At 39.7% G+C, this 14,390-nt stretch overlaps 2 protein-coding genes across 2 annotated transcripts in view; one reads left to right on the forward strand and one right to left on the reverse strand.

The window, feature by feature from the left end:
* The window catches only part of LOC135164224 (collagen alpha-3(IX) chain-like), a 36,232-nt gene extending 22,398 nt beyond the window's left edge, over positions 1-13,834 (reverse strand). Inside the window, exon 1 of the mRNA XM_064124379.1 lies at positions 13,664-13,834. The gene's annotated coding sequence lies outside the window, so the exon portion shown is untranslated. The remainder of the gene's footprint in view (positions 1-13,663) is intronic.
* Positions 1-14,390, forward strand: part of LOC135164710 (uncharacterized) — a 108,800-nt gene that overhangs the window by 78,055 nt on the left and 16,355 nt on the right. The window lies entirely within an intron of this gene.

Here is a 14,390-nt window from a genome sequence, read left to right on the forward strand (position 1 = left end):
GTACAGATGTATACGGTAGAGATGAGGGTGCACCCATTGGACACCTATCGAGTCAAATCTTTATTGTCCAAGTTGCAAGATGTCTAATTTCCGGGCGCCTGTTATGGACGCTTAGAAATTTATGGCTCTACCTTACGTTGTAATTATTCCTGAAACTAAGCAACCACACGTAACGCGAAATTCACAACGTATATTACCGAAAATGATCCCGAATTGGAACTCTCAAACGACTATTAAAAATTCGATTTATTATACCCCTATTTTATTGAACAATTTTGTAGCTGTTCTGGGGGGTCTTCAGTAGAACAGTCCAGGGAAAAATTTTCGAGCCATCAGGAACGAAGTACAATTTTTTTAATTCCTCTAATTTTTTTTTCAAACCGACTGTAATGGTCGGATGAGTGGGATGTTGCTCCACTGAATTGAAAATGTTCGTGTAAACAAATTCGTGTATTTATCGAATCTGATTGTCACACATTGACACAATTTCGTCTATTGAACCCAAATGCAGTGGACATTCGCCTCGCATCATCCAATATCAATTTGATCAGAGGATTAATATTCAGTATTTACTATTCAACACGCAAAAGCATGTCCAATTATAAATTTCATCTCTCAGCCAAAAATCGGTTTCATAAAACTCGTATATAATTTCCGTTCCTAATTAATCAATGTACCATGACGAATGATCACTCTCCTCTTTGGGGGACGTGTAGTCCAAATGGGTTACACACTCTCAACGGAATGCTGACCATTTATAGTACCATTCAAGCCTGGATTTGTTAGCTCTTCCATATATTTCGGTGAAATAGTATAACCAAATGACGCGCACAGGCCACACTTTTGGGGAAATGGAGCAGAATGGAAATCACATTAAATGAGTGTCAGTCAAGAGCGTCATGATACCTGTGAAATTCTGCGGAAATTGACGAAAGCTCAGCACGTTCGTGGGAAATGGAATTGTTTCATCCTAACTGTTTGTAATCAACAAAATTGTGCTGATATTAATTTCTCTCTGGATTGTGGTAATAATTCATCATTCCTGTGGTTATGTTACAAATAAATTAGATTAGACTTTACTCAATCGTTCAACATTAGATGCCTCAGTTGAAACACATTTAGTTACGCACTGTTTAGCAGACAACATGCTTCAAAGGGTTGCAAAGCCATCCTGACTATTCGCCGTACCCAGACGGAGAGTAATTTCTGATAAAAATTATCCTATTGTTGCCTGGAAATCAGGACTCCTCATTTACTCATTTGAATCTCGGAATTCAATCAAAATGTCGGAGAAATTTTATTTTGACGCATAATAAATTTTCTTCTTCGAGACTAATATTTTTATTTTTATCAGGATAAGATATTTTTAGGGGAGAATAAAATTTGATGTGTAATGAGCACATTAAGAGATATTTTAATCCTCCACAAACCTATTCTCAGAACGCTGCCAAGTTTCTCTTCCGCTTGGCGACCGCCCCCTCAAGCAAGTTTTACAGGCTTGTTAATTTTTTATGTGATTACACTTCACTCCATTTTCCCCCCTTTAATGAAAAAATAAATTAGATATCAATTTCACAATTGGCCAAGATATCCAAAGGGAAAACTCATTAACAAATCCGTTTCATCTTCCTCAAATTGTTCTTTTGCTCTGGACCCGAGGCGACGAAGAAGCATTCGTTTATTCGCCCGAAGGTCACAGAATACTTGAATAAAAAATGCAGATAAGGGCGAAAGAACTTTTATAGCCCCCGGGTATAAACGGTATAATCGACCCTTTCTCTGAAGGATGAGAAATAAAATAAAAAGAAAGATTCTGGAGGGTTGAAAGGAGAGTTTCAACGACGGCCGGAGAAATGGCCAGAACGAATGAAATCTACCGGAGGAGATTTCTGCGAGAAAAAAAGAGAATCGCGTGTGAGTGCTGATGTAGTCGCTCCTGGAGCCTCTTGTACCGTGAAATGACTGAATCCTTCAGTAATTCCTCGCGGAATGCTCGTGAATTCAGTGAGTTGAGAGAGCGCAAGGGAAGATGCTGTTTAGACCAGATAGCTACCTCAGGAATAATCGAGCAGTCTCATTAGACCAGCAGCTGCTGTTCGAGTTATTACTTGATGGATGTGGGGATCAAAGGATTACCTTCATTCGCGAATTAGAAAATGCCCGACTAAATTTTACAAATTGTTTATTGATCTTATCATTTACATTTACCCAAAGGAACAAATGCAAGAAAATCATACTCAGATGATCCTTGAACTTGTCTGGCTCCTCCGAAGCGGACACTCCCGCAAACTTGAGCCAGCTCGTTTCGTCCCTGTTGAGTTTATCAAGAAAAATTGAGACGAGAAAACAGTCTCGCCATTGAGCTTTTTTTTCTCTCCATCCCCAATATCGTAGTATCCAGTTATATTTTTCGTCTCAGTGTCAGACCCTTTGCCACCACATTTTTCCTTTATTTTCTCTGTCAGTGTGGGTTATCACGAGGGAGCCAATTGAGTCCCACATGCAGGGTCAATAAACGAGACAGCAGCTAGCTGGAGAAGAAGTGGATAAAAGTGAGGTAGAGTGGTGCAGTGACACGAAGTGTGTATCCATAGTTACGACTTTGCAAAACAGTTGTGAAAGCGCATCGTTAACGTTCACGGGAGAGTGCCTCATTATAAAATTCAACCCAGCATCAACCACCAATCTTATTTTCTCGCAATCCCCACAAAGGTCCAGTAAAAACCATGAAAAGTGTATTTACCATTTGCGAGAGACGTCGACACTTTTATCGCGTAATCCCAAAAAGAAACAGATTTGAAAAGATCCCGGGGAAAATCTCGTTTACCACCGAGGATAAGACACGAGGGATTTTTTTTTGTAGCGCAATTGAACTGAATTCAGACGTCTCAAATGCATCTGGTGAACTTCTTTTAATCCGGATTAGCATACATATTGGTTTGGCATTTAAGAGGGAAAAAGTATTCCAAGGGATTCACGAGTATTTTCTATTCGTGCTGTACTCCAATTCACGAGGAGCAGTTTTCCTAATTCACTTCTCATAAAATGGTTGCTTTATATCGTCATACTTTCCCCATCTTTTACGATGCCCTGGGTATTAAACATCAACGTTTAGCATCAAAGAACTCGTTTGAGAATGGTTAAGGGGGTTTTTTTGTTTTATGATGTTAGTCACGCGAAATGCGGAAATAAAAGGGGAACATAAGTGCGTGGGGGAAAAGAGGAAAATGATGAGAGATACAGATATGTCACATAGGTGTTTTTTTTATTTGAAGAATAGAGCCGTTGATTCGATTTTTTTTTTTGATTATGTCGGATGGTGCCACACACCATGATGATACAACAAATTGACAGTCGTTGGGACGGAAACGAGGAGAGGGGTGAATGACGGCTTAATTTTGGGGAAGAACAGCTATCGGGTAATATGCGGAAACAATATTATGATTATGTCAATCATTTATCGTTATGTCTGTGATAAATTTTTGTTTTTCATGTCTATGACAAATTTTAATTGCCTCATGTTGCTCTAACTCCTTCGAAAAAAAATTCTTCTAGAAATTTTCGGCTTTGTGCAGTGCAGATGACAGTCTGAGGACTCTGCATTTCTTCCTAGTCTCATGTATTTATATGAGGCCACCTGCGAAACCTAGTGGTTTCACTATTTATCTTTCTCGCGCCCATCCACCGATTGTTTGTTCGTTTTTTTGCTCTTGCTCCATTTAGCCACCCCTATGGGTGATTCGTCATCGGTGAGAGGGAGGATAGAAGCCCCAGTGAGGGCTGAAAGCCCATGAAAAAAGCCAACTTTTGCCTGTACACTCAATCATCCGAGTCTCTCGTGTTTTGGTAAGAGATAAAAAATCGTGTTTGTCCGCGTTCTATCTGTCATTTCCTTGTCTCGGGTGACTTTTAGTATTCATGGGCCGCAGAATTAAGCTGTTAGCAGGGTTAAACTAAAAAAAACTCGTATGAGGTAAACAAAATAGATCTGCCCTTGAATTTTTGCTCCCTATCACTATGGAACTTGATGAAGTTCAACTATTATCATATATTTTCAATATATAATCTCATTTACTCTATCTTTCATGTACCTAATTCGTCGATTTACCCCACATATCCGAATAAAAAAATTAATTAACTTCTTAACATTCATCAGGACTATCGTTCTCCACCCCTCATTATAGTTTCGAATCAAACTCTGAATAATATTATTCCCCGGCTACCTAAATTGAAAAAGCTCCTGGATTTCCATGAAAATGAAACGAGGGTTGCCTCCACCATTCCGAGAAACTGATCGTACATTTTCTAAGCACGTTTTTCGAGTTCCAACTGACATTCCGAGAAAATGGAAAATACGAGGAGGGGAGAGCGATACGTGGGCAGAGATTTTCGTAACACAAAGTCTTGTGTTTTATTTCTCTGCGAGGGTAAATGAAATATAGCATTTGTTTGCGGTCGGTGGTGATTCGGTGGATATTACTAGAATTTTCAACTCTGCTCGGTCTGGTCATTGTCAATTTTTAAATGTCCCGTCAGCCAACAGGTTCGATTGGCATAATTGGCCTCATCAATGGGATAGCGAGGTACCAACTTCAATATGTGGGATTTCATGAGAAATATGTGAGCTTTGAATTCAAACCGAAATTGGTACTTGATCAATTTTTTCATACGTATTGATTGGACATTGAAAATTACCTAGCTATTCCGTAATTTCGAGGTGTGATATGTTTGCCGGATTTTTTTAATTGATATTCATTTTAATGATATTTTAGTGGTCACGTAAATATTCCGGATCGATCGATACCGTAACCTGAGAGTCATTTTTACTGAAGATTTCTCTTCGCGGAGATATTTCCGTATGTATACCACTCTCTGGATGGATTCCTTCTGTGTTGAATTCTTTGGGATACAAATATTCATTCAAACTTGTCGGAATGGCCTGAAAATTAATCGAAAACCCGTGAAGGGGGCTGCGCAAACGAGTCGATATAGGACTTGATTGAGGACTTCACTTCTGCAGTAAGAAAATGAGAGAACTTGAGTAAGACCATTGTTCTCAGCGCTGCCAATTTCCATTTTGCCTTCGGAAATACCCGCGTTGATTCACGAATGAGGGATGGGAAAAATAATAAGACCGAAAGCACAGGGATTTTAACCTCAATCTGGACAAATTCATGGAAAATAATGCGGCAGAGAGGGCGAATGTGAGATGTGGAGGAATGTGAGGGGATAACAAGAATAAATGGCTCCGGAAAAATTTCCATGTATTTTTTTTGGTGCTAAGAATATTTACCAAATTTGAGCAGAATTTTTTTCGGCACATTCCCAGCAAACTGGCGTTTCGTAATTCCTTAGAGATGAGCGGGAGATCGAACTCCTGACTTCGCGCACTGAAGGTGCGCACCCTACCGTATTAGAGTTATCCCTTAAATAAAATGGTTGAGCACGTTGGATATTCTGCTCTGACTGGCCGACTTAAGACACCGGAATATTCCGTAAAATTGGAAATTTTATGATTCTCCCTGTCCTAAATTAAATTCAGCATTGCTCGCTAGCAAATTGCTACTAAAAAGCCCATGAAATTTCAATGTTTTCTCGCAGCGTATAATTTTTACGACATAGTAATCGCATATTCTCCACGAGTTGGAGACAATTGTAGACGAAAAACATCGGTGAACAGAACACATTAAGTGACAAAGGGACATGAGAGCCCCCATCACATGTCGGGCCTGGCAACGGTTAACCGACTGTCCTCGCAAGCTGCTGATTTTCCCAAGCTCGCATTCCGCATTGCATCGCCATTTCCTCCGGGATACAGAATAAAAAAAACCGCAGCTTTTCTATCCCCAGACGTATAAACTCAATTCCCAACTCTACGATCCCGCTCTCCCTCCCCCCCGCCTCATCGGCGGGTCTTCACCTAGCATGACCTTGCCCACTAGCTGTGCCCCGTGACTCCCCAGAGGTCCATCCTACCGCGCAGCATTGATGAAACATCGATACGAGTCTTTCCAGCGTGTGGAGTGTTTATGAATATTGAAAAATAACAAAGGGAGGGAATCACTGATTTCTCTCCTATGTTTGCTGTCTGGCACAGGTTATTAATTGATTTATCAAAGGTCGATAGAACCCTCAGACTCGAGGTGAGCATAAAAAATAAGTTTCCCTTGACTCTCATCGGAACTACTCATTATCATCATTTTTCTTCGCCGTGATCCTTCCTTCTAGACGACCGAATGTCTTTTTTCCGAATGAAACAGAATTCAGTAGTTCGAAATGATTTTAGTCAGCCAAGCAATGATCAAGTATTTTCAACAGTAACGGGCGGAAGAATTTTTATGGCACACGTGTCACATTGAAAATGTATTTGAATGCTTGACACGCACACTTGTTTCTAACTCGGCCGACTACAGCCTTCGCCTTTCCCTTAATCGGAATCCCTTATGCTCCTCAAAAATAACTTTTTTTCTCGTATCGCAATATAGGTTCGTGTAAATTGAAAGTTTCCCGTCCAATTGGGGTTCTTAGTTTCTTCTCCAATGATTCAACACTAGTCTTATGTGCTATTTTGAAGGTCATGATCACTTTTAGGTCTTACACGAATTTGAAAGTTGGAAAATACCCGCGCCCTTCAGGGGCGAGGAGTCAAAGTCAATCGTTTATGGTTCGCTAGAATTGTCGAACGCAGGGAAAAGTATCGGTTACCTACGGAGTATAAAAAAAAATTCTCGTCTGTATGGGTCCCTCTAGTACCGGAAAGACGAGTAGACAATAACTGCAATACTAAAACAAACATGGAAACATGATACTCGATAAAAGTGAGCAGAAGTTTCGCTTTCGCCGAGGAAGTGGCGTACGTGCTTCGAAAAGAAATGTGATGATATTATCTTCGCCTGAATGAACTTATAAGCCTTTAATACTCGCTACACTTGATGCATCTCACTGCTCACTTGTGATATTGGAGGAAAAATTCGTTACAAGATTATTCGACGCCCAGGAGTAATTGAAAGCAAGTACCTAGCCTGGTGAGAGGATTTTCATCGAATTCATTTTAATTACCAGGAGGGAAACTTCACTGTCAGTCCTCGTTTCATCGATACTTCACTCTGGAAAAGATAGAGCCTGGCCTCCAACTTGAATGCTAGTTCTGCACAGGGGAAATTTTTTTTTTTATTTTCTCCTGTAATTTGTCCCGCATTTTGCTCTCCCTGAACGGATTCACTGTAATTCTGCACCACTGATCCACAAATATCCTAATACTCTCCATTGATAAACAGAAAGGCTCGAGCCAACTTCAAGTACAGACGAATTTGTCGCATGACCGAGCCCCATATGTCTGTACAAATAGAAGAAAGAATCCAAGAGATAAGAATTTATGTAGAAACTTTCTCTGCTCTTATCTGCAGAACTTCCACTTGGCTCTAAATTCACTTTCTCCTTGATGGGAAAATCAATGAAAACTTTGAATTCCCATCAAACTTTTCTCCGACAATTAATAGAGATCATAAAGTTGCCGATAGATTTGCTGTCCCAATGACAACATTTTCCGTCATATCGAGGAAATTTAAATCCAGTCAAAAGACTTTGGCGTGACCGGAGTAAACGTTTCTATCAAAAACCTGTGAACGATAAAAGGCAAAACAAACCAGAAGACACGGAATATATTGGAAAAGAGCGCAACATCTATAAAGAATGAAGACAAATACCATATACACAAAAGGAATTTCCATATGACTGAACAATGGGTTTAGAAGAACCATAGAAACAAGAAAATGTTATCCAAGGAGTTACGGAGGCACCACACGTGGATGTCCTCAAGATGCAGAATGTGCTTTTCATCTTGTCTGGCAACGGATAAGCGCCAACTGTCGTCAAAGGAATCACTGATCCTCTCATTCGTACCGAGCGATTCTCCTTTACTCCTTTCTCGCCCCCAACAGCTCCCTCTCCCTTTCACCTCTCTACAAGACTTCAACATGTGTATTTTTCGTCTCTGGCGTGTTATACAATGAATAAAGTACCGGGCCCGAGACGCATTGGCAATTCAACTAGCATCCCGACAGGAAAAAGGGGAAGAAGAAAATGTGGGTAATAGCTCATTCCAAGCTTTCTCCCAATGAAATATCGCACACGCTGGATGGATGGTGATACATTTAGACCGGTTCCTGTTAAAAAATTTTTAACTGAAAATTTCCAAGATTATTTATTTCGTGAGAATATTTATAAATTTACCGCGCGGGGAACAATAATTTTTCCAACATTCTTCTGTTCATGTACCAATCAGAGATTTGTAATTTAACTGAAAATATCTTCCATGCAGCGAATTCCCTTTTTTGTGAAAAGTATTCGTCACCCACAGATGTGAGTAATCGTCAGATTCCTTGAGCTATTCTGAATCTCATTATATCAACAATGCTGGGAATAATGAAATATTATTTATGGAATATTTCGAGGTCCATGGTTATTTTGATTTAAACACTTCTGCGGTTGGCAATTTTCACTTAAACATACCACCGAGGTTCTCTTCATGAATATTCATTTGTGTTCTTGAAATTAATAGTTTTCCCGTGAGGAGCCTTTAGGGAATTAATTCAGGAGGGATTTCTCTTGGTGATGAAATTTTTTTTATCCCATCTGGTGGGAAACTTTTAGAATTTTCCGCTGAAATGTTCGCCTTCAAACGAGGCGTTTATTACGTTATAAAAAAACATATTTATGCGTAAAAATAGTAATTTATAGTTGAATAATTTTTATTCGCACGGAGAAGAAAATTCGTGTGAAAAAAAATTCAGGCTAAATGATCATAAATAATCCTTTAAGTCTACTCGTGTCTTTCTCTGCCTCAATGTGCTCTACTAATAAATTGATCGGATTCCCTGATATGCATTGAATAGACAGAGCAATTGAATTTTTCTTGTGTCAACATCCTCCCACTTGTTACTTGTCCGCCGTTACTGAATGTGTAGTTGGCTAAGGGAGCCTTCTGGTGGAGCGACGTCAAGAGCTTTAATTACAAGGCGTGGGAAGTGAAGGTGATTAAACATCCTATTGCTTCTATGCCTCGACGCATTTCAACGTCTTTCAATCCCTCCGACCCATTGTCATGGTGAGGTGAGAAATGCAACCGTGGTGGGACTTGATCATTTTACGGTCGGTGGATTCGAGACATGGAAACTCACCCAGACACCATACCAATGCTATAGCTCCATTAAAATTTCTCATCAATGTTTTTTCAATGATTAGTTGAATTTCCCGCCTCGAAGTTGAACATATCGCGGTTATATTGAGCGCAATACCGAATTTGCGAACGATATCACATGACTGAATTTATAATGTCTCGATGTTATCTCTTCTATATTTATGTGTCTCACCGTGATATCACGCGACGAAGAATTTATACGAACCTCAGCATTATTCAGTCCCTCAAACTCTCATTCCATCTATCGCACATCTAAAGCCCACATCGTCAGCCCTGAGTTAGGGGAGGAAGATCACTCCTCTCCCGTAGAGTGTGTAGGAGTGTGTGTCTTCAGACACTCGCTAGTGTTGTATGGAGCATGAACTTATCGCTTGTAACGCCTCATCGTACCTTCGACCGAAGATTCATGTGCATGATAGCTGGAAGATGTATACATATGTAATGTACATAGAGCTTACGAGGTTTAGTGGGTCTGAGAAGAGGCTATAAATAGCCATGTCCCTTAATATTCCATAGTCCTGGCCACTCTAACGGAGAGTGGTTTATCCCAGGGTGGAACGCATTAATGGGATTAAAAGAATAACTGCTGCTGCTGATAATTGACGAGTAAATAAACACCGAGGATCAATCAATAGACAACAAATATATTATTTATAAAAAGCTTTAGTTGAAAGACAACAGCCGTTCAATTAGCTCCGATCACCGAATCCCATTGGACTTTAATCAGTGGTTCGTGTAAATCACAGAGTGGATTTAAACAATAAGAACCATCCGACACGAATGCTCATGGGAATTGACCATGGAGAAGCTAATTCCCCATTGCGTATAGCGTGTGGTCAAAGTCCTCTCGAGGGGCAAATCATTGAGCGGGCAAACCCTCTCAATAGCTTATGTTCCGCCGCATCCGAAATCCCAGTGAAGTAATTAGTTTCAGGAGGACTAAAATCGAAATTGTGTGAGGGGACGAGTGCACAGTGATGAATGACCTATCAGAGCCAAACTGATTTCCATCAGAGGTTACAGCCCACCCTCGAGATCAATCAGTTCAGAAGCTAATTATAAAATGGCCTCAAATGTTTGTGGTCAAAAATTGGATTTCCACTTATTTGTTGAGTGGTTCCGGTCTAAAGTTGATTTTTTTTATTAATTCTACAGATTGTATTGTAATTTATTCTCTTTTCACAGCAAAAATGATCATTAAAATTCAATTAGACGGACTAATTGCTTTTATTTAACACACTGCTGGAGATTTGTTTAATTTCCAGTAACGATGGCAACTGAATCCTCAGTATTGGGGAGTCTAGTTCGATTCAAGATCGCATCGGTTATTAAAGTTTTCATTCATCATGAAAATTGAATAGCATTCAGTTTGTTACGGTTAACGGTCATTGATTTTTCAAAGAGATTCTTTGTGTTGAAAAATTGGTGTGGATTAACACCATTCGGTGTTCAGATAAATCCTCGTCGTGTCACACTAACACTGAATTTTACTACTGTCTGATTTTTTAATTACGAAAAATAATGGAAAAACCGTGACCTTGTATCCTCCAATTGATCTTCGACCAGCCAGCCCTGGACTGGGCAGTGTGAAGAATCTTTAAACCTGATTATGCTGATAAAAAATATAAGAAAAATTGCTGTGGAACACGGTAAAATGGTTCTTTTTAATCGGTACGGTCAGCCGTGAGGTTGGGATGACCTTCGGGCCAATGCGGCCGCCCTGTGTAATTTTTGCTCTAGTTCCCCCGAAAATTCTTGAATATTTTCTCTTCTCATTGTTCACTGCAGAGAGAAGTGAAGTGCGAAAGCACAGCGACCTGGTGCACGCGGTATTGAATTTTTACGAGAGCAAGGACTATAACAATATAAAAAATAATTTTATTTTTCCAAACAAAGAGCCATGCATTTCACGAACCATTTTATTTTCCAATCTTTGCTGACTTTCCTAAAGCTTCACCTCCTTTTTCCCATAAATTTTATATTTTTCTCATTTTTCCTTTGCCCTTCACAAACTGACTGATTATCGAAAGCAGTTATCGTGCAGATCGAAAGGATTGAGATTCACGTAAAGTTAATTCTTCTCAAGTCCCGCAAAATGTCACCAAAATTTTAACACATTTTTTTTACTGCTGAAATAACTCCAGCAGTATAAAGTATAACAACACCCAGGGTGCCATTATCCCTGTTTTTCGTCCAAACAAAGAGCTCGGCGTTTTTCCGTGGGCGTCAGCCGGAGGTGCGTGGAGATGTCACGTGCCAACAAAACCGTAATAAAATTCAACGATTGAGTTGCAGAGCACGATAAGAATTTTTTTACACACCACCAAACTCATGGGGCTCTCAATGAAATGGAAGAGGGAAAAAAAATATGGCGAAGCGCAGGTATAATTTACTCTGGCAGTTGTGCCAAACGGATTAGAGTCGATTGACGCTGGGAAATTAAGGGGACTAACGAGGCTGCGGTAGAAACGGGCGAGAGAATTCGTGGCATACCCTCTCGAGACCGAGTCTGACAATCAAGGGGAAACAATGAGGGAAAAACTTGAATGGCGATCCCTCCCTTCAATCGTCAACGTTCTGAAGTTTTAGTTTGTAGAAAAACGAGAATAATTCTTACTCGACTATCAAAACGATTCGAGTATGAATTTTAATCTTTTATTTATCGCACGCAGGAGGTATATCTTACTCCTATGATGTCTCCAGATCAACTGATTCTTAGTGACCAAAGTTATCGCTGATTTTATCCTTATGATATGTGCAAAAAATTTGTGTGACGTCGTGTTGATTTGATTGAAGATAAATATTCAAAGCTCATGAATCTCCTCGAGCTGGAACTTTCATACCAGAGTGATTCATGATAGTTTGATTTGCATCTTAGAATGATCACAATTTCACGAACAACCCTCTATCACTCCACCGCTGAAATCTATCTCCCTATCAAGACCAAGAAAAAAATCATATCAAAAATGTATTCATCTCCGTTGAACCTTTCTCCCATCCACCATCAATTATCCTGTTATCTCATCCCTTCTAGATAATGCTCCGTATCTCCAAAGCACCAATGTCGGCCGCAAAACGTTGTTATACATCATTTTAACAATGTAAATTTATCTCAAAACATCCTTTGCCTTATCTGAAAATCTGGCAAAATTTCAAATGAAATCAGAACGGCCCGTCAGAACTCTCACTTACCTTGAATAATACACCTGAAAACCCGCATTCCATATTTCTAGTTCCCATCCCCATTCTAGCCACTTTCCACACCCCCTCCCCACAACCCTGAAACTCGTGTGAAACTCTCATCCCGCAAACACACGAGCACCGAGCGGGTTTATCAACGTAAAGCGCTTGGAGTTTACGTACCATCACAAGTATAACATCGTTCTAACATACATATATCTCCCATTGACTCAATCAATTCCATACCATCATTCTTCGTTGAGAAACAACTGGACCCGCGCCGTCACTTCGTTCTCATTTACCTCGTGCAGTTTCCCACCCTTTTATTCCACCCACATTCCATTCTGGCTGTTTCATCCTCCCCGTGTAATGGACACTCAAAGGGAGAGGATTAATAAGATCAATCAGGTTTTAAGCCCTCACCCGATGCACTATTCACATCTACCCTCCGTAAAAACTACACTTAAAAAAATTTTATCCAAAATTCTGACAGACATATGGAAATTTTTTATTGTCGTATGCATTTGGAATTTATTTAAAAATTCAGCAAATACCTCTTTCACTCGAATCCTCAATGGGAATTGGAACTAAATTTTCTATCGCATCGCTAATGGAATCCGCCATTCACATTAGAAGTTCAGGATAATTAAATTTTCTAATTTAACATTTTGTTTAAACTTCAGAAGTAATTTTCTAATCGTGTGCATTGTCCACTCGCCTGACTCACCCCATCGTTTTTCTTTTCAAATTTACTTTTCAACATTTTAAATGGGATTATAAAGACATGATCAATCCGACAAGCTATTCAATTTTCTTTCCTTACCGAGTTTCATCCGATAATTGCAATTCCACGCAGACAGTTGGTATTCTTCCCGAATGAAAAAAAGAAAAAAGGGTAGGGTACAAGTTGACAGAGATGGTAACCAGATATCTTAATTAATGGAGGTAACTTCAAGGCCTTAAGAAAAATCAATTAAGACCAGAGTGATAATCGCTCGAGATTTTTTTCCATATTTTACCTCACCCCTCTCGCGATACTCAGCTCTTACTCGCTTTTTTCTTCATATTCCCGAGAGCGGTGGATGAATTTCATTCAGTATTGATGGCGGTATAAACTAAACGTGACAGGGAAATTCCACTCGTGGGAATAATGATGAGAGAATAACGAGTGCCATAACGCTTGTACCGGAGTTACAATGGTGAGCAAATGATTAAAAAAATGAGACGGAGGTAATTAATCGACAATTTTATCGATTTCTCTATTCAATTGTTGAATTCACTTACCAGGCTGTCAAGTGTCTTCTGCCATTCACACAACGTCGAGGAGGAGGGGAGGATATATCGGAAGAAAATGACGGTGGTGTGAATGAGGTCAAATTTATCGGAATTTCGATGGACTAAGGAATATTACGGTAAGAGGTACACCGAGCCATAGGGCGGCTTGAACCTGACTGAACTAGTGTATACACTACAACGCTTTTGAATTGCCAGGGGTAGTGCGTCCGCGCAATGCACGCGGCATAGACTGGAAAAAAATACCCTGAGAGTTCGGTGGAGAATATCAAAGAAACATTAACCTGCGGTATTCGGGTACATGAGAAAAAAATTCGAAAAAATTTACCGGGCTCGCACAGTAAGTGTTCACGTAGTACTTCCGGGCGAAATGTACCGCGAACAGTAGGGAAAGGTACTACTGCGTCAGCCATTTTTGTAGAAAATACAGCAAAAAAAATGGTGGGCAATTCTTCTTTTCTCCACCGGAATCCCAGGTTGATATTCTTCATAACATCAATTCAATTAAATATTAATTAGTGCTGTGATCGTTTTGCCAAACGGTACGGTAATTTTTTTCCTGAGTTTTTCCAGAAAAATTGCAGTTTCAATTGTAGAAATTTATTCCCAGGCCTTAAAGTCCTGCATTACACCCTAACAATATTTGTACACCTGGGGTGAAGTATTTGTAAAACGTACAAACATCTAAATTATGTTTGTTTATAAATAATTCCTCCCC

Source organism: Diachasmimorpha longicaudata, chromosome 7 (assembly GCF_034640455.1).
Source record: "Diachasmimorpha longicaudata isolate KC_UGA_2023 chromosome 7, iyDiaLong2, whole genome shotgun sequence".
Lineage (NCBI taxonomy): Eukaryota > Metazoa > Arthropoda > Insecta > Hymenoptera > Braconidae > Diachasmimorpha > Diachasmimorpha longicaudata.